Consider the following 20,933-nt stretch of genomic DNA (forward strand, 5'->3'; position numbering starts at 1 on the left):
TAAGTTTGCTATGTGTTCCAAGCGACATATGAGACATATCCCGTGAAGAAACACCCAAGATTTATCGAAATATGGGCTTTTTCGCAAACTGTTCAGCTAGCTGGCGTACGAGGGGTCCACAAATTTGAGAAAACAGAAAGGACCATCCTTAAGTTTTATCGAGAACTAGCGATCAGTGACATAAAATTGGAATTCTAAAGATGGGTGTCGATGGCGGCCTGGTTTCAGCGAGAATTGCTCAACTACGCTAACGCTAACGCTATTCAACTCAAAAACCGACCCAAGGGTAACCCGTTTTCATTTGGGCCCCTCAATAAAAAACACGGGAAAATTTTGAAATTTATACCGGGAAAACCGGGAAAAAAGCGAGAATTTCAAAATGAACATTTGGTGGCCACCCTGGTTTATCTTAGAGGTATGCACTTAGTTTTAAGACACATGGAGTTAATTTCGTCATAAAGGTAATATATGTAAATATATTCATCTCAAGAACAGATCCACAGCAAAATCCGATTTTGAAATTGATATCAAATTTTGTTTTTCACAACATAATTATAACAGTTTTTGATACCCATTTCGCGATCTGAATCAGATTGAAAAATTTGAAACCATTAAACTCCACGAAAAATACCTCATTTTTTTCAAAATATGTATTAAGTATTGTGACCTTCTGTCTGATAGACTAGACCATGGTTTCCCAAACTGTGGGTCGCGAACCCCTGGGGGGCCGTGAGCTGACATCTGGTGGCTCGCGAAAAATAAATCCTCTTGGTAATTTTGGTAACCAGTTTGAGTGATTCTCTTTTATTTACTTCCCAAATTGATTCTGGAAATCAGGCATTTGTGCAGTGCAATCGAGCCTCTTTTGATTAGGAGGGTAATCTGAAGCTATAAAATTTATAGTTCTGGACAGAACAACGTACCTACATTGGCATTGGCCAATTTTTATACAAATTAGATCAGTTTTCAAAGCTCTGGTTGGTACTAAATTTTCACTGTAGTTCGAGAACTACTTGATTTTATTTGAACTGGAAATTTGATGCATTCCATTGACATATTTCTGCATAATCGGAAATTACATATTGACAAAAAATAGCGGAAATTCAAATAAGAAATAACGTTTTGTCTCAAATTCCGAACATGATTTCCGTTACAGAAAATTGTAAAATATTCCGAACACTCGACTTTTGCAGTATTTTGCAGTAAACCACTCAAATTTCTTCATAAGATGATCCATCATTCTATAATTCAAGCTATCTAATAATTTTGAAAATATCAAGTTGTACATTTCATATTGCCACTGTTCGGAATATGAGTCATGTTCAGTTTTCAGACAAAACGGTAACTAGTTTTGGAATAAAAATAATTGGTGTAGTTTGTAAAATAACACTTTTCATTAAATTGAAATGCTTTTAAAATATTTCAGAAACATTTTTATTTTTTTGCAAAGTAGCTTGATGCAAAGAGCTTGATATATTAATTGTTTGTGTTTGGCTCACCGTGACGATTTCGGAGCTTTGACTATTTTGCATGAAAACTACCAATGTGTGCTTTATTGTGTCCAGTAGTGTAAATTACGATTCAAAAATGACCAAGGAAAGGTTGTTAATATAAAATTTAATGACTGCTAAAATCGTTAGTTTTAAAGAAACCCCTGTGATTATTTTTGAAACGTTTGGTAAAAATATGATAACATTAACACTGCTGCTATAAATTAAAATTTAATAGTAGTTGAGACGTGTACACATATTTTCTTTGACAAATTTTAAAAATATTTTGCTGAATTCCGTCGTAATTAAAAATTTTGAACTTTTTCAACGAACATCCCTGGAAAAGCGGATACTCCATAACAAGCGAAACATATTGAATGTGTATTAACATATTGAATGTGTATTAAAAACTATAAAAGCTGATAACAGTTTATACAGCTGAAGCATGCTTGAAAGCAAGTTTTTCAAATCTAATTCAGTTATAATGTTTGTTGGGGTACACGTCTAACATGTCCTCGGAAGTTTCTGTGTAAAACCAATTTTTTTTACCATTTTTCGGAGGTGGGTCGCGAGGAATATGCTTGACTGCTAGATGGGTCGCGTACCCGAAAAGTTTGGGAACCTATGGACTAGACGATAGTCGAATAATTTTCGATTTGGGATACTTGATAATTGTCCTGCTTATTGTCCTTAGAGCCTACACTTAAGGCGAAGTAGGCCGTCATTATTATTGTTGCTAATTCATCTCACGATTTTGAATCAAAGAAAATCAGTTGGTTTTGCACTAACACAGCTGAAAAAGTATCAGCATACTTTATGCATGTTAGCGCGCATAGTGATACTTTTTCAAGCCAATATAAACTACCAAGACTGAGTTTTATCACTTAGAAATTGCAAGTAGCAAAGTCATAATTGCAGCTAGAACGAATGACGGACTACTTAGCCTTAAAGTTATTACACAATTAAATGATTTTCGTCCAATATACAGCGGATGCAATAATCTATCAAATTTGGGAACATGAAGATTTACAACAATCGTTAAATTTACGACAGGAACTTTCGTTCAGTGTACTGGATAGAGAGGAGCGGAGTCTTGTTTGGACTGGCAACTTTGTGAACAGTGTAAAAAGTCAAAATTTATCCCTGCCGTGGGAAACAAAGTTTTCGCTGCCGCAAAGGTGTTACTTTTGTGGTGCAAGGTGTGCAGAGCAAAGTGCATTTCTCAAGGGGGAAGAAAGGTTTGCGCGTAGAAAATTTGTAATCCACAAAATGCAGCAGTTTGTTCTTTCAACAGGAGGCTGCAGTGGGAAGAAAGCTATTTTTAAGGGTGATCCCTATTTTAACCAAGTTTAGTGTGTTCTTTGAACTCATCTCCATTTGATTTACTATTCAAAACTGATCTAATGGTCTTATTTCTTAAATTGTAGGTTCTCCTTGTAAAGCTACTGACTATGCAAGTTGCTAAGTGTAACAGTGGAAAATGTTACAGCTGACTGCACCATTGTAGGGAGAGTTGTCATCCCGACAATGGCCTCCACTCATGCATGTTTCAATCCGAAGCGAAAAATTGCGCTCATTCTGGTGGCTTTGAATAAGACATGGGAATAGGAATCGACCATGTAGAAAAGACCATTTTGGGGATTACATATGTTCATCTTACGCACCGCTAGTTTCGAAGAAAGGAATCGGTGGAAAGGATGTTTCATTTTTTTTAAGATAACTTTTTCCTCCTCTTGAAATCATTAAAAAATAGTCTTGATTCATGAGAATCAATCAGCCTTATCATAACTTCCACAATTTTGCTGAAGACCTCATTAGTTGCTTGTGTTTTTTTTTATCAGTAAACTTTTTGAGAAATGAACGTTTGATTGTGGAATAAAAAAAAAACTTTAATTTTCCAACATACATTGTTAGAATAATCCAAAGTCTGTCAAATCGTACACTTCAGGCTAATTATCAGAATTCCAAGTCTGAAAGACTTCCTGCAAGAGCTGGTGTTCCTCAAGCCAGCATTTTGGGACTAATATTGAAAAATATATTCACTTCTAATTTATCTGAACTACCTCAGGGATGTCAAAAATCTTTATTTTCGGATGATATAGGCCTCTCATTGGGGCCTTCCTGAGCCGAGTGGTTAGAGTCTGCGGCTACAAAGCAAAGCCATGCTGAAGGTGGCTGGTTTCGATTCCCGGTAGGTCCAGAATCTTCTCGTAATGGAAATATCCTTGACTTCCCTGGGCATAGAGTATCATCGTACCTGCCACACGATATACGAATGCTAAATTGGCAACTTTGGCAAAGAAAGTTCTCAGTTAATAACTGTGGAAGTGCTTATAAGAACACTAAGCTGAGAAGCAGTCTCTGTCCCAGTGAGGACGTTAATTCCAAGAAGAAGAAGAAGAAATTTTATCTTAAGAATAAGCTCTTAATTTACACACTAATTTAAGGCCGGCCATGTTATATGCAATCCACAGCTTTTGTGATATCAGGAAAAAGGCTCTACAGTGAATTCGAAATAAATTATTGAATATGATTCCCTGATATACTTACAAATTACATAGAATATTCAACGTTAAAACATGGAGATAATTAAGAAAAATTATCATTAACTGTAGGCAAAAATTGCTACCCCGTTATGTGTCTAGGTAAAGTTTAAGTTGAGAAGCGTTTTTTTTTCATTGAAAGCAGGTGAATTCAATTTATCTGTGAACATTGTGAACTACAACGGTAAATAGTGTGTTTAAACTGTTTAGTTTTACCAATTTAGGATGCTAGTGTTGCCTAATACAGAACAGCAAGATATAAGAAGTGAGTGTAATGTTTATTGAAGAAAAAGAAACGTATATCGTGTAGCTGGGTAATATCATCATAATCTATGGGAAAAAAAGCAGAAAATTTCCAGTTCGTAGACCATTTGCCTTCATAATTGAGCATTTATCAATTTATGTATTGTTCTAATGATACTTCAATTCAACTTTTATCACATTGATGTTTCTGAGCATTGACTTATTTGCATACTGATGTCCAATTCGTACTTATTCCATGAATGTAACAACTTTTATGCTATTTCCGTCACACTCTCTTCATCGAACGGTGACCGATTTTCATTCGACTCAATTTCCTCATCGCCCTCCCAGAAAGTACACTTGGCACCGGAAAGAGCAGCTTTTCCCGGTTTTTATTTCTGGGCTCGAAATTTGAATAATTGATTTGGCAATTTTCTTGCTTCGATGCAACCGCTATTGCTGTACTTGACAAAGTTCCGCTGTCCGAAACGAAAAACTGTTACGGATGAGTGCTGTACAGCTACGGCACACGTCCCCGGCCAATTGATGCTAATTTAGCAGCCGTTTTGCCAAATTGGTGCCATTTATCGGCGGGCGTGAAGAAAATTAACGAATTTTCTTCGGTATCGTCATCGGCAACAACATCGCCCACCCACAGATGACGGTGCCGAAACCCGATTAGATGGAGGAAACAATATCATAACAGAATATGTTATTTTGGTATGATTTTTTCATTACAATTGTTGTAATGGAACAAAACAAAAATGTAACAAGTCAAGAACAAAACAAATCTAATAACAGATTTATACAAGTTTCTGTTATGTTAAATTTCTCCTGGTAAAAATGTAAAAATAATCTTATTATGTGCTTCTGCTCGGGAAGCTCTGCGTCACATTCGCCGCAATCACAATTGTTCGCCGAAGAGGAAGCGAGCGCACTACAACGCAGAAGGTTCGACAACAATTCGTCCAATTAGATAAATCAAACATTTGGCCAATTGTGCGCGGTCACGGACGGGTCCGGATGATTATTGCATCATTGGGGCCAAAAGAGCGCATCTGCTCTCAGGGTGTTTTGGGAGGGAAGGAAAACTGGGGCGCATTCCACTTGAATCTGTACATTAAAGTGTCGGTGAAATTCTTTGCAATCAATGGGCTCGTTTTAAAATTTATCACATTCTGATGTGGTGATGGCCGAGTGTCCCAGTGAGTGGCGTTTCGCACTTGGGGTTCAATGGTGGTTACCGAATGTGGATGTGACTTTGGCCAGCAATTTTCGATAATTATACCGAGCAACCATTGAGTAATTTAAAATAACGCGCTTAGCTGCAGTCTAAGGTGGCCCGTAATGATCAAAATACAAACATCTTAAGTTACATTAATTTGTTCAAACTCTACTGTGAAAGTTTGAGCGGAATCTATCAACTTAAAGGGAGGTCTAAACGAGCTTGAACTATGCATGAAGAAAATGTACCAAATATGAATTGGAAAACGATTCCAATCACATTTTCGACCATATGTGGCGCTATAGCCGATAAATTTTCTTTTAGTTATTGATTTTAAGTCTCTCCAATCAATGTAGAAGAGATCGCCATAAACCATAAGTAACTTCGTTAAGCAACAAAAAAGTTATACCTAGGTAAACTGAAATTTGGGTTTTTCTGGTCGACTAATCCCATATTCATTGTCTTAAGGTGCACGAGGCAATAGGCTATAAGTCTATGTGATTTGTGCTAACGTAAGAACAACACGAAGACGCGACGTGAGACAAGACATAACACTTATAGTTCTCACTAACGTCAATAGACCTACAAAGATATTCTTACGCTACTATTCCCCAGGTTCTTCAGGTATTTTTTTCTTGGGTTTCTTGAGGCAAATTTTATGGAATAATTTTAGTGATTTTATCTAGAACACTTTCAGGGGCTCCGCACTATTTTTCCGAAAGATCTGACCAGAAATTTCTCCAGCGCGTTTTCAAGAGATACTTAGAGAGATTTCTCCAGAGTTAGCTTATGGAAGCCTTCAGCATTCTAACGCTACTATCTCCAGTAATTTCTACAGGGATTACTCCGATTTTTTTTAACCCAAGATCGGTCGCATGCTTGTATTGAGTACACGCACCCTGAAAAAAGTTCGGCTAAAATATTAACGTCCCATAAAAAAAATATAAAATTTCCATAAAAAATGCAAAATTTGCCAGTAAAGAAACAAGGGTAAAATCAACAGAAAAGTTAAAAATTTACATAAAAAAATAAAGAAGTGCATAGAAAAAACAAAATTTTCCATAAATAAAAAAAATTTGAGCAATAAATAGATTCAAAAGTGCAGTAGAATCGACAATAATCTCACTAAAAAATATCGAATTGTACATTTAAAAACCTCAAAATGTCCCTATTTTCTTCACAAAAAGCAAGAAATAATTATAAATTTTCCACAAAAAAAGCAAAAATTTGCAATAAATAAATAATAATTCGCCCACGATAAATCAAAAATTTCCATTCAAAAAATCAAAAAGAGCAATAGCAGTAAATGCAAAGTTGCAATAAACAAACCAAACTGAGCAATTCAAAATGACAATTAATACATGAAAATGTTGTAGAAAATTCCAACATTTAAGTAAAACTTTCCATAAAAATAACGTAATTTTCCAATAATGAGTAACAATGTGTGTAATGGATTTCATAAATTTTCAGTCAAACTGAAGCATTGTTTTCACAATTGGAGCTAATTAGTCGTCGTATGTAGATGTAGTTATTGCATTTTAGAGTTCGATAATTAATTACGTAAGAATTTGGGGGAAGGGAGAGCGGGGAGATTGGCCGGGTTTGAAAAAACATTTCTTGCTATATAGAAAAAAATAATGTTTCATACAAAAAATCATACATGGAGGGGAGGCGAGGTTTCGAAAAATCACAAAAAAATGTTTTTAATACACCCCATCGTTAGGCGCTACAATTTTAATTATTTCGGCAAAGTTGAAATGAAACATGGAACATGGGATATCTAATCTTCCAATATTAGGAACACTTATGTCACTGCTTGGGTTATGTCCAACTACATTGATGGTAGAAGCTTATGCTCTCATGCCCCACCAGCCAGGGAACTGGTGTTTACAAACTAAGCATCATTTGTGGCAACACTTTATGCGGCATGATGGAACTTTGCCGAGCGCGCTAAGTGTTGTTAGACCACTGACGTAGTTGCATGAAGTGGGTGATGAGGTACCAAAGTAGCGTTACAGCATGCTTAACCATATTTGTAGTACTGAGACAAACCCATTAGATCTAAAAATGAACCTATTAGAAGATACTTTGAAAAGCGTTATGTTCGTATGCAAATAAAAAAAAATATTTAGGAAAAAACTCATCAATCGAAGTATACACATTTCTGCATCTGCTGTGGGTAGTTACACCAAAGATGAAACAGAATTTCCGTATTATGAGTCCGTAGGGTGCCAGTGCCATTAATGGGACTACCTAAGCTATAAAAAATCATAACAAAATAACGAAAAGCCTTAACAGAAATCTTTTGGCATCAGCAGAAAGATTTCAACCTCTACTATATGGGAAAAATATAAAAAGAGTGATGAAACTATTTTTTAAACACAAAATCGCTTGAGCCACTATTGGTACACGTGTTCCAGTAGTTGCGCTAGTGCTCCAGTAGTAGACGTTCGAGAATGATACAAGCAATTTTAAACAAAATGGTTAATTTTTACATAGGTTTAACATTTTTCCGACGGAACAGCAACTAATATCTTTCGAATGAAGCATAAAGATAATCTCTGGGACTTTTCTTCATTTTTATACATCGATTTTAAAAACTGATTCCATCCGTTGATCCACAACTGGAACACGACGGCAACTATTGGTGCAAGGGAGCAAATTTTTTGCGTAAACTTCATTATTTATATGACTTTTTGATAAAGTAAAAAGCTGAAGTTTGGAAAATCAACTAAACTAGAGGTGATCTATCCCCCAAAAATAACACATGGCGGTTTTATCTAAAAATGTACGTTTTATTCCATAGTCCAATCTACTGGTACATTACAACCATTGGTACCGGCACCCTATTATGTTTAAAATCACTCGCCACTAGCTCAGTAGAGAAACCTATCGAAGAACAGACTTACCTTGTTGTGCTCAACTCGTCTAACGCTAAGATAAGATCGGACACCTGGCTTCTTTTATTTGTTCTTCTTTTCATCCATGAGCCCAGTTGTGAATTTTCCACCCTTGCGTGATACGTAAAAACAGTGTTGCCATTTGTATGGAAGACGGTACACTATTTCACAAAAAATATTCCTAATTATTATTCATTTTTTAATTGTATTGATTAGGTAAATTATAGTGTATTCTTCTTCTTGGCATTACGTCCTCACTGGGACAGAGCCTGCTTCTCAGCTTAGTGTTCAATGAGCACTTCCACAGTTATCAACTGAGAGCTTTTATTGCCAAAGTGGTCATTTTCGCATACGTATATCGTGTGGCAGGTGCGATAATACTTTATGCCCAGGGAAAGGAAATTTCCATTGCTCAAAGATCCTGGACCGACCGGAAATCGAACCCAGACACCTTCAACATGGCAACATGGCGCGGACACTAAAATTTCTTTTTCAATTCGAATAATTTCAATCCATTCAATTTTTCATATATTTACTTTAGACATAGACATATTACGGCCTTCCTCAGCCAAGTGGTTAGAGTCCACGGCTACGCAATAAAGCCATGCTGAAGGGTTCTGGGTTCGATTCCCGGTCGGTCCAGGATCTTTTCGTAATCGAAATTTGACTTCCCTGAGCATAGAGTATCATCTTATCTGCCACACGATATACGAATGCGAAAATGGCAACTTTGGCATAGAAAGCTCATACAGTGAACCCTCCATGAGTCGATGTTCCATTACTCGATATCGACTCATGGAACCATACTAAATTAAAAAAAATCATGGTTACTGTGATGGTCCCCTCAAACAGCTTTTCATAGAATATCTTTTCCATGACTCGATATTTCCATGAGTCGATGGTCCCTTCAATATCGACTCATGGAGGTTTGACTGTAATTAATAACTGTGGAAGTGTTCAGTGAACACTAAACTGAGAAGTAGGCTCTGTCCTAGTGAGGACGTAATGCCAAAAAGAAGAAGAAAAAGGCATATCTATCAAAGGCAAGAGTTCTGTCACTTCGCCTTGTGCCGTCTTCTCCTGGAAATGTTACTATTACTTGTAGTTTTGCAACATACAGTTTCAATTTTTTTTATTCATTCCGATCTGATTTCGTTTCACTTTTTTGTTAGGTTTACATCAGTCGGCTACGAACTTGTATGCATAACCGCAAAATAATAACGACCCAATATAGTAATCCGGCAACACGGGCAAAACCAAAACAAACGCATCCGATGGTAACTTTCCACACGCAGCTACACACTCGCAGACATCAAATTCAACCAATCAGCGACTGGATCACAAACTGGATTCAATTTTATTCCCAGTTGTCCTATCTTTATCTTAGGTCTAACGTACCCTCGCCAACTCTGGTTCCTGAATCGGGAATCGTTAATCCACGCATCTTTCAGCGTGTCGCACATCTCTTCGAGCCCCTCGCACATTTTCCCCATCAGCATTATCATCAGGAGAAGCCAAATCATCTCCTTGTCTACGGAATTCGTTGAATCAGCTAATGAGGCTACAAATAAAAACACCGTCTCAAATCCTTGTATAAAGAGGTATAGTGAGAACTCAATCATTGTTGCATGCTCTGTCATTAGAAAAAAAATCTATGGTCAATTCTCGCGAAACTTTTCCAAAGGACCTATCTAACACTGTGAGACTCTCTCCTCTCTAGTTCTCTTTCGCTCATAACTAAGCTGCTTTTACATTTTTCGTTGCGCTCTTTGCATAAACCTCTAGACAATGTATTTGCCCAATGTTAGGCCCTTTTGAAAAGTTACGCGAGAATTGAATGTTGCGCGTTTTCTTCCATCGGAAACACTACTTCGTTATTTTTTTTAAATTTTTAGCTACTGTGAATGGCAAACAAGTTTTGATTACAAAATCTGACGAATTGAACTACTGTGCATTTGTTAATTTTGCTCAATTCTGGCGTAAAATATGAAAATGGCCAATGGGCTTTTTGTAAGCAAATACGTTTCTGTCATTGCTGTCTACTCTACTCACACAAACCAACACCACTAACAGAAAACCAATCTTCGCGCTATCAGTTAATGGTGTTGAGATGCGTGGGTGGAGTGCGGGGAGCCCAGCAACGTCAGAAACGTGCTTGTTTACAAAAAGCAGATAGGCCTTTTTCAAATGTAACGTCAGATTTAACAGATCTAACGAACGAGCATGCTTATGTTCAGATTGACTGACTTTCACGAAACAAGATTTTGATAACAGATTTTGTATTAAAATACAAAAAAAAACAACTTAGTCATTACTGTAAAACTTTACGCTCTACAAAAGTTATAGAAAATGAAAGAAATATATGATTAATCAATAACAAGAGCCTTGCTCATTTTTTTCGGCCTTCCAGGGGGCGCTTCTTGACCAATGGCACCGTGTTAGCCTCCGGGCGCAGTTGATATGCTCCGCTTGTGACTGCTGCAACTAGGACATATGTAATGCAACAAAATGGTGTATGATTTTGTCATTAATTTTTTTCGGAAAAAATGAAACAAAATACATAGTTGTGGATATGAATCGGTAGCGTGCGAAATTTTTAGGACGTGTGCGGGAAAAAAGATGTTTAAAATTGGATCTTTGCTGAAACTATTTTTGTTTGAAGGTTTCAAAAACTCACTATTGGTTTTCTCAAAACCATGAAAAAGCGACTTACGCCCGACTTCCGAAGTTGGGTTTCTCGCATCAATTTCGAGAAAAATCCATTTTCGGTGAATGCATTTTCTAACGTTTTTCCTCACCGACAATAATACCTATTCAATTGAACTAGAAGCTATTCAGACGATTTTCAATCCAGTTTAACAAGTCACATGAACCTTGTAAACTTAGCATAAGATCACCCTGCCTCAACAGTAGAAACGGTCGGCCTTTACTTAAATAGTCTATACAAAAAGAATAAATAAACGACTAGATCCGTTTTCACATAAACACCAAAAAAGTAAAAGAGAAGTATCTTACCACCACCGTAGATCTCCCAGCGATACGGCACTCTCTGGCCGATTCAAAGCCACAAGCGGCTCCGGCTCACCCATCCGCCGGTGTGCCAGCGCTCGCCGATCGCAGATGCACTGCCGAATCATCCGCGCGAGCGGCTTCGGTCTGCTCATCAAATGAAAGATTTTCTGCTGGATCTTGCGCGCACAGATCCGGCCTGCTCGCTCGCCAGTGTGTCAGCGCTCGCCGATTGCAGAAGCATTGGCGGATCTTTCGCGCGAGCGGCTTCGACCTGCTCATCAGCTGGTGTGCCAACACTCGTCGCCTTCTTGCCGGATGAATGATTCTCTGCTGGATCTTCCGTACTCACAGCTCCGGCTCACTCTCTCGCCGGTGTGCCAGCGCTCGCCGATTCCAGATGCACTGCCGGATCTTCCACGCGAGCGGCTTCGACCTGCTCATCAGCTGGTGTGCCAACATTCGTCCCCTTCTTGCCGGATTGAAGATTCTCTGTCAGACCTTCCGCGCGAGCGGCTGCGGTCCGCTATTTCGCCGATGTACCTGCTCGCTGAACGTAGGTGCCCCGTCGGATCTTTCGCATGAGCAGCATCGGTCCCTTTACCAGCCGGTGATTGTGCATTCGTCGCCTTCTTGCTGGATCGAGGATATCGTGCCGCATCTTTCGCACGAGCTTTCGCTCACCAGCAGGTGATTCGGCGCTCGTCGTCTTCTTGCTGGATCGAAGATATCGTACCGCATCTTTCGCACGGACAGCTTCGGCCCACTCTCCGGCCGGTGTGCCCGCGCTCGCCGAACAATGTTGCCCTGTCGGATTTTTCGCACGAGCAGGTGCAGCCTGCGGCTTCTTACCCGACCGGTTAGCGGAGCGAAGAGACTAGAATAAAAAAGAACACAAAAGTTCGAAATTTCGAATTTTTCACGTTTCTCAACACTTACTGCAAATCTACTGTGTCTGCGACTACTGCACTCAACTTTAAACTCTAACCTATCGCAAAACAACGAGAAGAACGAATGAAAATCGCGGGAAAAGAAATGTTCGATACGAGCTGGTCATCCGGCGTCCGGGTCGGTCGTCTTCGAAATGAAAAAAGTGCTGCCAACTGCTGTGACAGCGGAAAAAAAAAATCAACACCACACGGAAAAAATCTACACGGAGAAGAAAAAACAGGTTACCCAAAAAATGTCAAAAATACGTAAAAATAACGCTAAAAACTTGCTGCACAGTAGAAAAAGGCTTCTCGACAAACATTTCAACCATAGACGAACAGACGTGACACTTAGAACAAATATGGCGTTAGATTTGAATAGATTGTAGGATTCACGGCAACTATACGACCTATTCAAATTGAACGTAACCATCGTCGGGTATACATAATTTGGTACTACACGCTAAGAAAATAAAATACTAGTTGGCATAAATACCATTCTAAAACCATATTCGGTCTGTTCACCCCTTGGAATGCATATTTCTGGAATATGATTTCATAGTATAAAAATCGTTTAATAATCGTAATGCTTTTCATGCTCCTATTTCTATACCGCCGTTATTCTTTTGTTTACAAAACAATCTGAATCAAATATATGTGAAGATGAACTGAAAATTCAATACGAATAGAATAAAACAAACTATATCCCATTTATTTATTTAATCATCATGTTCGTCATTAAAATAACATGTTATTCACTTCGGATAATACTAATTTGAAATGTACACTCTCATACTTGGACACTCCTCATCTTCCCATCGTGTTTCCGGGCTCCTTTGATCTAGCGTTTGGTTCATCTTGTTTGGTGTCCATTTTAAGATCCCCTGCCTCATGGGAATTTTGCCGGATGCTGGGTGGAAACTATCCTGTAACCGATTGAAAACTTTCAACCACAATTCATGAGTAAACATACAATCTAACTTACCATACGTCGGCGCTTTAATCTCACCGTCCTCCTGGAGGAATCTCACTTTTTGGGTCGGTCAATAAATCGCCATTCCGGACGGCGAAAGATGTTTCCGGCGTTTCTAATACGTTTTGGTCACTACCACAGGACTGTATTACTTCAATCAACGCTATTTTAATTTATTTCCAACTGCCCGATCAAGGAGAAAAACTTAATATTCACAACCACACAGGAAAATTGTTCCTCCGGCCATCTTGGTATACCGAAACTGAAACAAAAAAAAAATCGAAGTCCCAAGTGTAGCAACAAGCAACACAAATGCATGACAAAAAATAATTTCCAAATATGCATCGCCTAGTATAAAAAATATATTGGAAATGCATAATTAATATAATTTGTAAATAATAAACACCTTAAATGAAACACAAATAATAAATAGCAATCTAATTAGCATTTTGCATTTTCTCCGTGTACGAAAGTATGCTGCTTCCACCTGGAAAAAGTTTGGTGTTTGCGTGATGCAAGGGCACGTTCAAAAATTACGTCTATGATTTAGGGAAAGAGGGGGCCACCCGGAGAAAGGTCGCGATTAATTCTGCAGTCAAGTTTGCAGAGTGTGAATGATCCACGGTACCCAGTAGGTAGTTTATGATTGCTTCATTTTCTGTCAGATCGGTGTGAGCAGAGTCTACACGGAAAATCAAAAGTACTCAAAAATGAGTATTTTTATACTCAAAATTAAAATCAAAACTTGAGTAAATTTTACGTAACCAACTAAGTTAATTTTACTCAACGAATATTGACGATCTTGCACCTAATGCGACGCACAGGCAAACAAAATTGTCCAACCACACAATGTTCACACCGTTTTCAGCACACATTGGTTGGTATCGCTGCTGCAGTTTTCTATAGCGGTAGCGCATTTTGGGGTTGAGCATCAAATAATCGGTTTATTTACGTGCTGTTTCTTTTGTTATTGGGTGCGTGACCATTAGAGTGATGCAAATTTTGAAATGTTTGCTTAAACGATTTTAATTATGGTAAATAGCATCATCCCAAAGTTTGAAGTGATTCGGAAAATTTGACTGTGCACACGCCATTTGAAGTTTATATGGAGATTACTATGGAAAACGCCAATCTTTTGTGTTCAGCCCTCTATCTCTTCGTCATAATATTTTATGTAAAAGTGAACAAATTCTTCTAATATGAAATTCCCCCAGCTACAACTTTGTCGAAGACCACTTTTTGATTGGACCTCAGAATAAATTGTTATTCATCATTATAAAGTTGGTTTGCATGTAGCATGCTTCACCAACTGTTCGGCATCAACAGTGGTGCTCCTGGCGGAAAGAATAGATCAAAGTAATCCAGGCTACTATGTTCTACAGCAAAAAAGCAGTGTTGCTCTGAAAGTGATTGAATGATCATCTCAGCATGATTTAGACTTCGTCATCAATAAAAACAAATTATCTTTACGTCCCATCGAAATGTGGTCTTCTGCAAAATTGTAGCTGGGAAGTTTTCACATGAGATGAGTGTGTTCACTTTTCCATAGATTATTATGATGAGCAGTTAGAGGACTGAACACAAAAGGTTTGCCTTTTCCATAGTAATTTCCATATAAACTTCAAATAACGTGTGCACAACCATATTTCATCCGAATCATTTTAAATTTTGGGAGGATCATTTTCATCATAATTGACATCGTTTAAGCATAGGGGAGCAAAAACTTCAAAATTTGCGTAAGTCTAGTGACCCTTGTTTTTTCAACGATCGAACATTTGCACGATACTCTAAAAATCTTTGCAAAGCTCCATAAGTAGTTTAATACGAACTCAAAATTGAACGTGAAAAAACCCTTCTTTTGTGTTGAAAATATCCATTTTTGGGTTCTTTTCGTACGGTTTGGTTGAGTAAAAAGTACCAAACGCTAACAATAGAGCAGGTACTCAAAATTGAGTACTATAGTAAGTACTCAATTTTGGCTTCCCACACGGAACTAGCGAGTTGCGTGAAATGGACTCATTTTTGAGTACATTTGATTTTCCAGAGTCACGCGAAGAGATTTCTTACTTGTGTTGTTGTTCTTCTTCTTTTGAACTTTGTTTTCAGAATTATGCTGGCGTGCTCGATAGGTAACTGGTTTGACAGTTCGATAGGTAGACTTGGTTTCACTCTCGTGTGAATCTGGTTATATTGGCGCTGCAGTTGAGAACCGAAAAACCCCATTAGCGAAGTTGGATTTTCTCCGAAACGATACATTAAACCTAACTTCGGAAGTAATGCGCTGTATAGCGCATCATTTTGCGAATACAGCGCACTACTTTCGAAGTTAGGTTTAACGAATCGTTTCGGAGAAAAATCCAACTTCGCTAGTAATGTTTTTGATTTTCAACTGCAGCGACAATATGCACTCTTACCCAGATTGATGTCAAAGTGACCCACATTATAGACACAGCCAAACGAGCAAAGCCCGTAAGGAGCAAGCAGGTAGACTAAGACTGAAAACGTGATGCCGTGTGAAAGAGAGCTGTTGCCTCCGCAAGTCTGTGGGTAAAAAGTGTAGTAGTTGATCATTTCTGAGTAAAGGTGCCTTCACTCTAATCTGGGCTACCGATGTTAGCTGCGCAATAGGCCTGTCCACTTTTCAAAAACTTTCTCTGGTTCTCAAGTCCACACACACACACATTCTGGTTGCCATCCAAAAAGAAGTCACCGGTTCAAATTTCAGCCAAACCCGTTGAAATTTAGAGGTGCATCAAATCAATTTTGTGTTTTTCAAGCATTTTCAAACTTCAAAAATTCATAACTCGACTCAAACGTATCGGAACATAATTATCTTAGCACGAATCAAAAGATAAACATGTCTGCTACAACTTCTCTTAACAACGTTTACTGGTAAAGCCTAACTTTATCTATGTAAAAATCCTTTTGTACTTTGAAGTTCTGAAAAAAAATATGAATTTTCGTCAGTTTTGTACTAGAACAACCATATATATGTTTCAAATCGAAAGGTACAAAACGGCGACATATTTCCTTGAGTCTTGGGATCATTCGATTCTTACACGTCAATGCTGTAGAAATTGAGGAAAAATTATTAAAATTCGAGACAGTCAAAATCGTCCTAAAAACTAACAATCCAGCATTGGCGCGCAATTGCACTGAACGTAGTAGCTTGACGTCCTTGCAATTTGCCTGGGCTACCGCTCACCGCGGGGGTAAACAAACAAGTTTTTTCGTAATAAAATCAGTGCGACCCAACAACATGCGCGCCAAAGCATAAATGCCATCATAGAGCTAGTTTTTGGGACGAATTTAGCTTTCTAGAATTTTTATAATTTCTCTTCATTTCCTACAGCTTTGACGTGTAAGAATGAAATGATCATAAGACTCTAGAGAATATGTTGCAGTTTTGTACATTCTTATTTAAAACGTAAATACGAGTGTTCTAGAACGAAAACCATTAAAAATACGCTCTTTTTAAGAACTTGAAGGTACAATTGGAATTTTTACATAGATAAAATTAGGTTTTATCAGTAAACGTTGTTCAGAGGAGTTGTAGCAGGCATGTACATCTTTTGATTCGTGCTAAGAGAATTCTTTTCTGATGGTTTGTGTCGAGTTATGATTTTTTGAAGTTTGAAAATAGTCGAAAAACACAAAATCGATTTGATGCACCTCAAAATTTTAACGAATTTGGCGGAAATTTGGACCAGTAACTTCTTTTTGAATGGCAATCAAAATGTGTGTGTGGACTTGAGAATCAGAGAACATTTTTGAAAAAGTGGACAGCACTACTGCACAATCTGGGTAAAGGCTACATAGATCCTTCTAGACCTAGATTTTCTCAATTTGTTTTAATTTTTAACTCAGAATTATAAATGTGACATTTTCCAGCTGGAAACACTGGAAAATCATTTGCACGCAAAATTTACTAAACTTAGCACATTTTTCATCACATTTATTATGAAATAAGCGATTGTATAACATTTTGCGGTAATCCACTTTGCGGTATACCATTTCGCGGTTTGCCATTTCGCGGTACGACATTTCGCGGTTAGTATCATTTGGTGGCATGACATTTCGCGATCAATACCATTTCGCGGTTTGTACCGAGATATTTCATCTATCTTAACAGTGCAATTTGAAGAACTGCCTGTATTCAAAAGAAGGGTAAATCACCGATGAAAATGTTATTAGTGATAACGCCAACAATTTTCAGTGCAACTCGTAGGAAAAACCACACCGCGAAATGATACTAGCCGCAAAACGGTAAACCACAAAATGTTCCAAACCGCGAAATGGTACACCGCAAAATGGTTGACCGCGGAATGGATTACCGCGAAATGTCGGACAACCGAAATAAGCATGATTTCATTCGTCCCCGCAGGCTTCCGCCATGTTCTTCAGCCCAAAAACGAAAAGTGCCGATTACTCAGATTTCTATCCAGATCAAACAAATTGGCACAAACATTTCAAAAGGGGCGTATTTGCTTTTGTAAACAATGAATTATTTCTAAGCTGTGGATCGTGTTTCATCTTTTCCATGTGATCTTTTATCGTCATAAGGTGGAAAAAAAGCTTCCTCTTCCCAACAGTGCCTGTGGTTTGCATAGATGAGATGAAATAGAACCTACAGCTAAGAGAGAAGGTGCAGTTTGCAAATGCAATAGAGTCCTAAGGCCCTGTCTTAGTTTTTGCTGGTAATAATTCCTGGGACAAGTGCGGACACGCAACACATTGTAGTCCACGCCTAGGATCTCGTATGCTCCCGACTTCCGTCTTGTTCCGATCTGATTTTAAGTACAATGCTGTAGATAAACATGAATGTGTTATTAGGACCGAATTCAGTTATCAATAAGACTTTTTCACTTACCATTTTGATGTTAAACTTTTTTTTCTCCAAGAGACACAAAGAAACTCAACTTGAAATTTTCAGTATTCTTGCAAAGATCTAGCAGAAGACTGTTGATCTGATTTCTAGAAAACGAAAAAACTTAATCCAGTTTATGCATTCTAATGCTAAAAATTATTCCTTTGATGCGTATTTTTAGTCATTTGGATTACTAAACGTTATTTAGTAATCAAATGAATAAAAATAGACATTTTATGACTTTCCCGTTTTTTGAGTGTTTGCTTGTTCACAAATTATGTAACGTTTTCAAGAAGTGGGAGAAGGATTTCCATACTGTTACACTTTATTCAGAAGTTTCTGTCTGCATATACAAATAGCATTGCAATGTAATGGATGACAGTTAAAAATTACTTGTGTATGTGTCGTAGTTGATGAACGCCTCCTGATATAAAAATTATGGTGCATTAGTTTCCCGGATAAAAACGTACCATTCAGTGAATGGAATAAACCATTAATGTACAATATAACGTATTGGATACAATACAGCGTATTGTAATTGAATGTCGAAGCAACATTATTCTTGTTTGAATATACAATTCAAAAACAATGTAATATATTGTAACAGAACACTGTATTGTTTTTTATTGGCTTTATACCTTACAATTTTGGTCAAATTTCGTAGACCCCAATAGTGGTTATCACGCCCAATGGTATGCGTGCCCTAGTGTAGATGTGGTTGTGAACCTTAGAGGAAAACAATATGCACTCTGTCTTGAAAAACACCCAGAATCCGGGTGTAAATTTTTCAAATTGGGTAATATTTCCATATACATTTTGATGAGTCTGCAAAGCGTGTGCAAGTTTCTTTGAGGAAAACAAAAACAAACTGTGTATGACGATCGTATGCTAGTCTTCGTGCATTCAAATGTCACTTAGCTCTATACACGCCCACGTAGCACACATGTCACGGAAGAGTCACGGCAGCGCAGGTTTTTTGTTACACAGAAGTCACTGTGACTAGAAATAAAGTTATGACTAAAAATTAAGTCACAGTGACTTCTGGGCAACAAAAAACCTGCGCTGCCGTAACTCTTCTGTGACTATGTGTTGTTTGAGCGCTAACCCCCAGCTACCCAGTTGCTGGGTTAACCGTGCCTATTTTTATCTGTTATTAGATGTCAAAATCCGGGAAAACCGAAAACCCAGATTTCGGCACCAACATTTAAAATGGGCGTAATTGGGTCCTAAAATGAAAAATAAATTCACGGTTTTGTTGAATAATAAGATGAAGCATGTTATTCTGCTTGCAACAGTACTTTTCCCGAACTAAAACAACAACGGAATTTAATAAACTCGAAAACAAAATTATGGTAAACAATAATTCTTTCTTGACATTTGAGATCAATTTTAACGTAACGAAGGTTCACTTTTGACAGAAATTGTTCCTATCTGACATGCACGGTAAAATGTTTCAACCAAAAATAGAATGTCAAACAAAGAGTGTTACGAAAACTGGGAAAATTTTCAAAACCTATTTTCATTGACATTACCTAATATGAATACTCAAAAAATGAGTAAATATGTCATATTGTTCGTTTGGTACAAAAACTAAGACAGGGCTTTGGGACTCTATTGCATTTGCAAACTGCACCTTCTCTCTTAGCTGTAGGTTCTATTTCATCTCATCTATGCAAACCACAGGCACTGTTGGGAAGAGGAAGCTTTTTTTCCACCTTATGACGATAAAAGATCACATGGAAAAGATGAAACACGATCCACAGCTTAGAAATAATTCATTGTTTACAAAAGCAGTTACGCCCCTTTTGAAATGTTTGTGCCAATTTGTTTGATCTGGATAGAAATCTGGGTAATCGGCACTTTTCGTTTTTGGGCTGAAGAACATGGCGGAAGCCTGCAGGGACGAATGAAATCATGCTTATTTCATAATAAATGTGATGAAAAATGTGCTAAGTTTAGTAAATTTTGCGTGCAAATGATTTTCCAGTGTTTCCAGCTGGAAAATGTCACATTTATAATTCTGAGTTAAAAATTAAAACAAATTGAGAAAATCTAGAGCTGTGATGTTAAAGTCACCAAAATAGCTTTGGTGAGCGCATTTGACGGATAGCGCCGACAATTTTTTTTTTTTTTTTTTTATCTAGTTCGTTTATTTGAGGCTCAAATGCGTTTAACGCTTTACGGAGCCGAAATTCATTTTTTGTATTTTTTTTACATACAATTAATTGGCTTTTTCAACATTAATATGGGATGGAGCCAGGGTACTCGTGGCAGCTCGAGGTTAGTGGTCACAATTTTTGAAGGAAGGACTTGGTAGGGATTGGAATCAGGGTTCTCAGCAGCTCATCCGGGAGGTATAACGTGACATCTTGATTCTTGTTTCATGGCGTTGGTAGCGATTTCTTGCCGGTATTCGACTGCCGGATGGCCAGGATCCTCAATCCAACACAAAGTGGACAAAACACAAAAAAAAAGAAACTGGGGAAGAGAACACAAGAGAATTAAACTTTTATACAAGACGAGCGAAGAAAATCGTAAATTGCGACCATATAAATAAGATCGCGGGTGCCCAACACATCTCTAACTGGAACATAGGGTTGTCTACCTCGGGCCGCAAGGGTATCCAAAAGTTGCGCTCTGGAGGCGTCCATATCCGGGCACTGCCAAACTACGTGATCGATGTCATCATAACCGGAACCACACCTATTACAAATATTGCTCAGCGCGAGGTTAATCCTGTGGAGATGTGCATCT

At 37.9% G+C, this 20,933-nt stretch overlaps 1 protein-coding gene and 1 long non-coding RNA gene across 9 annotated transcripts in view; one reads left to right on the top strand and one right to left on the bottom strand.

Annotated features, from left to right (window-relative positions):
- Positions 1-20,933, top strand: part of LOC5580263 (histone-lysine N-methyltransferase setd3) — a 477,985-nt gene that overhangs the window by 371,639 nt on the left and 85,413 nt on the right. The gene's annotated exons all lie outside the window — the stretch shown is intronic.
- On the bottom strand, positions 13,185-13,755 carry LOC110679589. The gene is made up of 3 exons (XR_002502610.1): positions 13,719-13,755; positions 13,325-13,574; positions 13,185-13,265 (listed from the first exon to the last, which is right to left on the bottom strand). It is a non-coding gene; the product is annotated as an uncharacterized LOC110679589 (long non-coding RNA).

Source organism: Aedes aegypti, chromosome 3 (assembly GCF_002204515.2).
Source record: "Aedes aegypti strain LVP_AGWG chromosome 3, AaegL5.0 Primary Assembly, whole genome shotgun sequence".
In the NCBI taxonomy this organism is placed as follows: domain Eukaryota; kingdom Metazoa; phylum Arthropoda; class Insecta; order Diptera; family Culicidae; genus Aedes; species Aedes aegypti.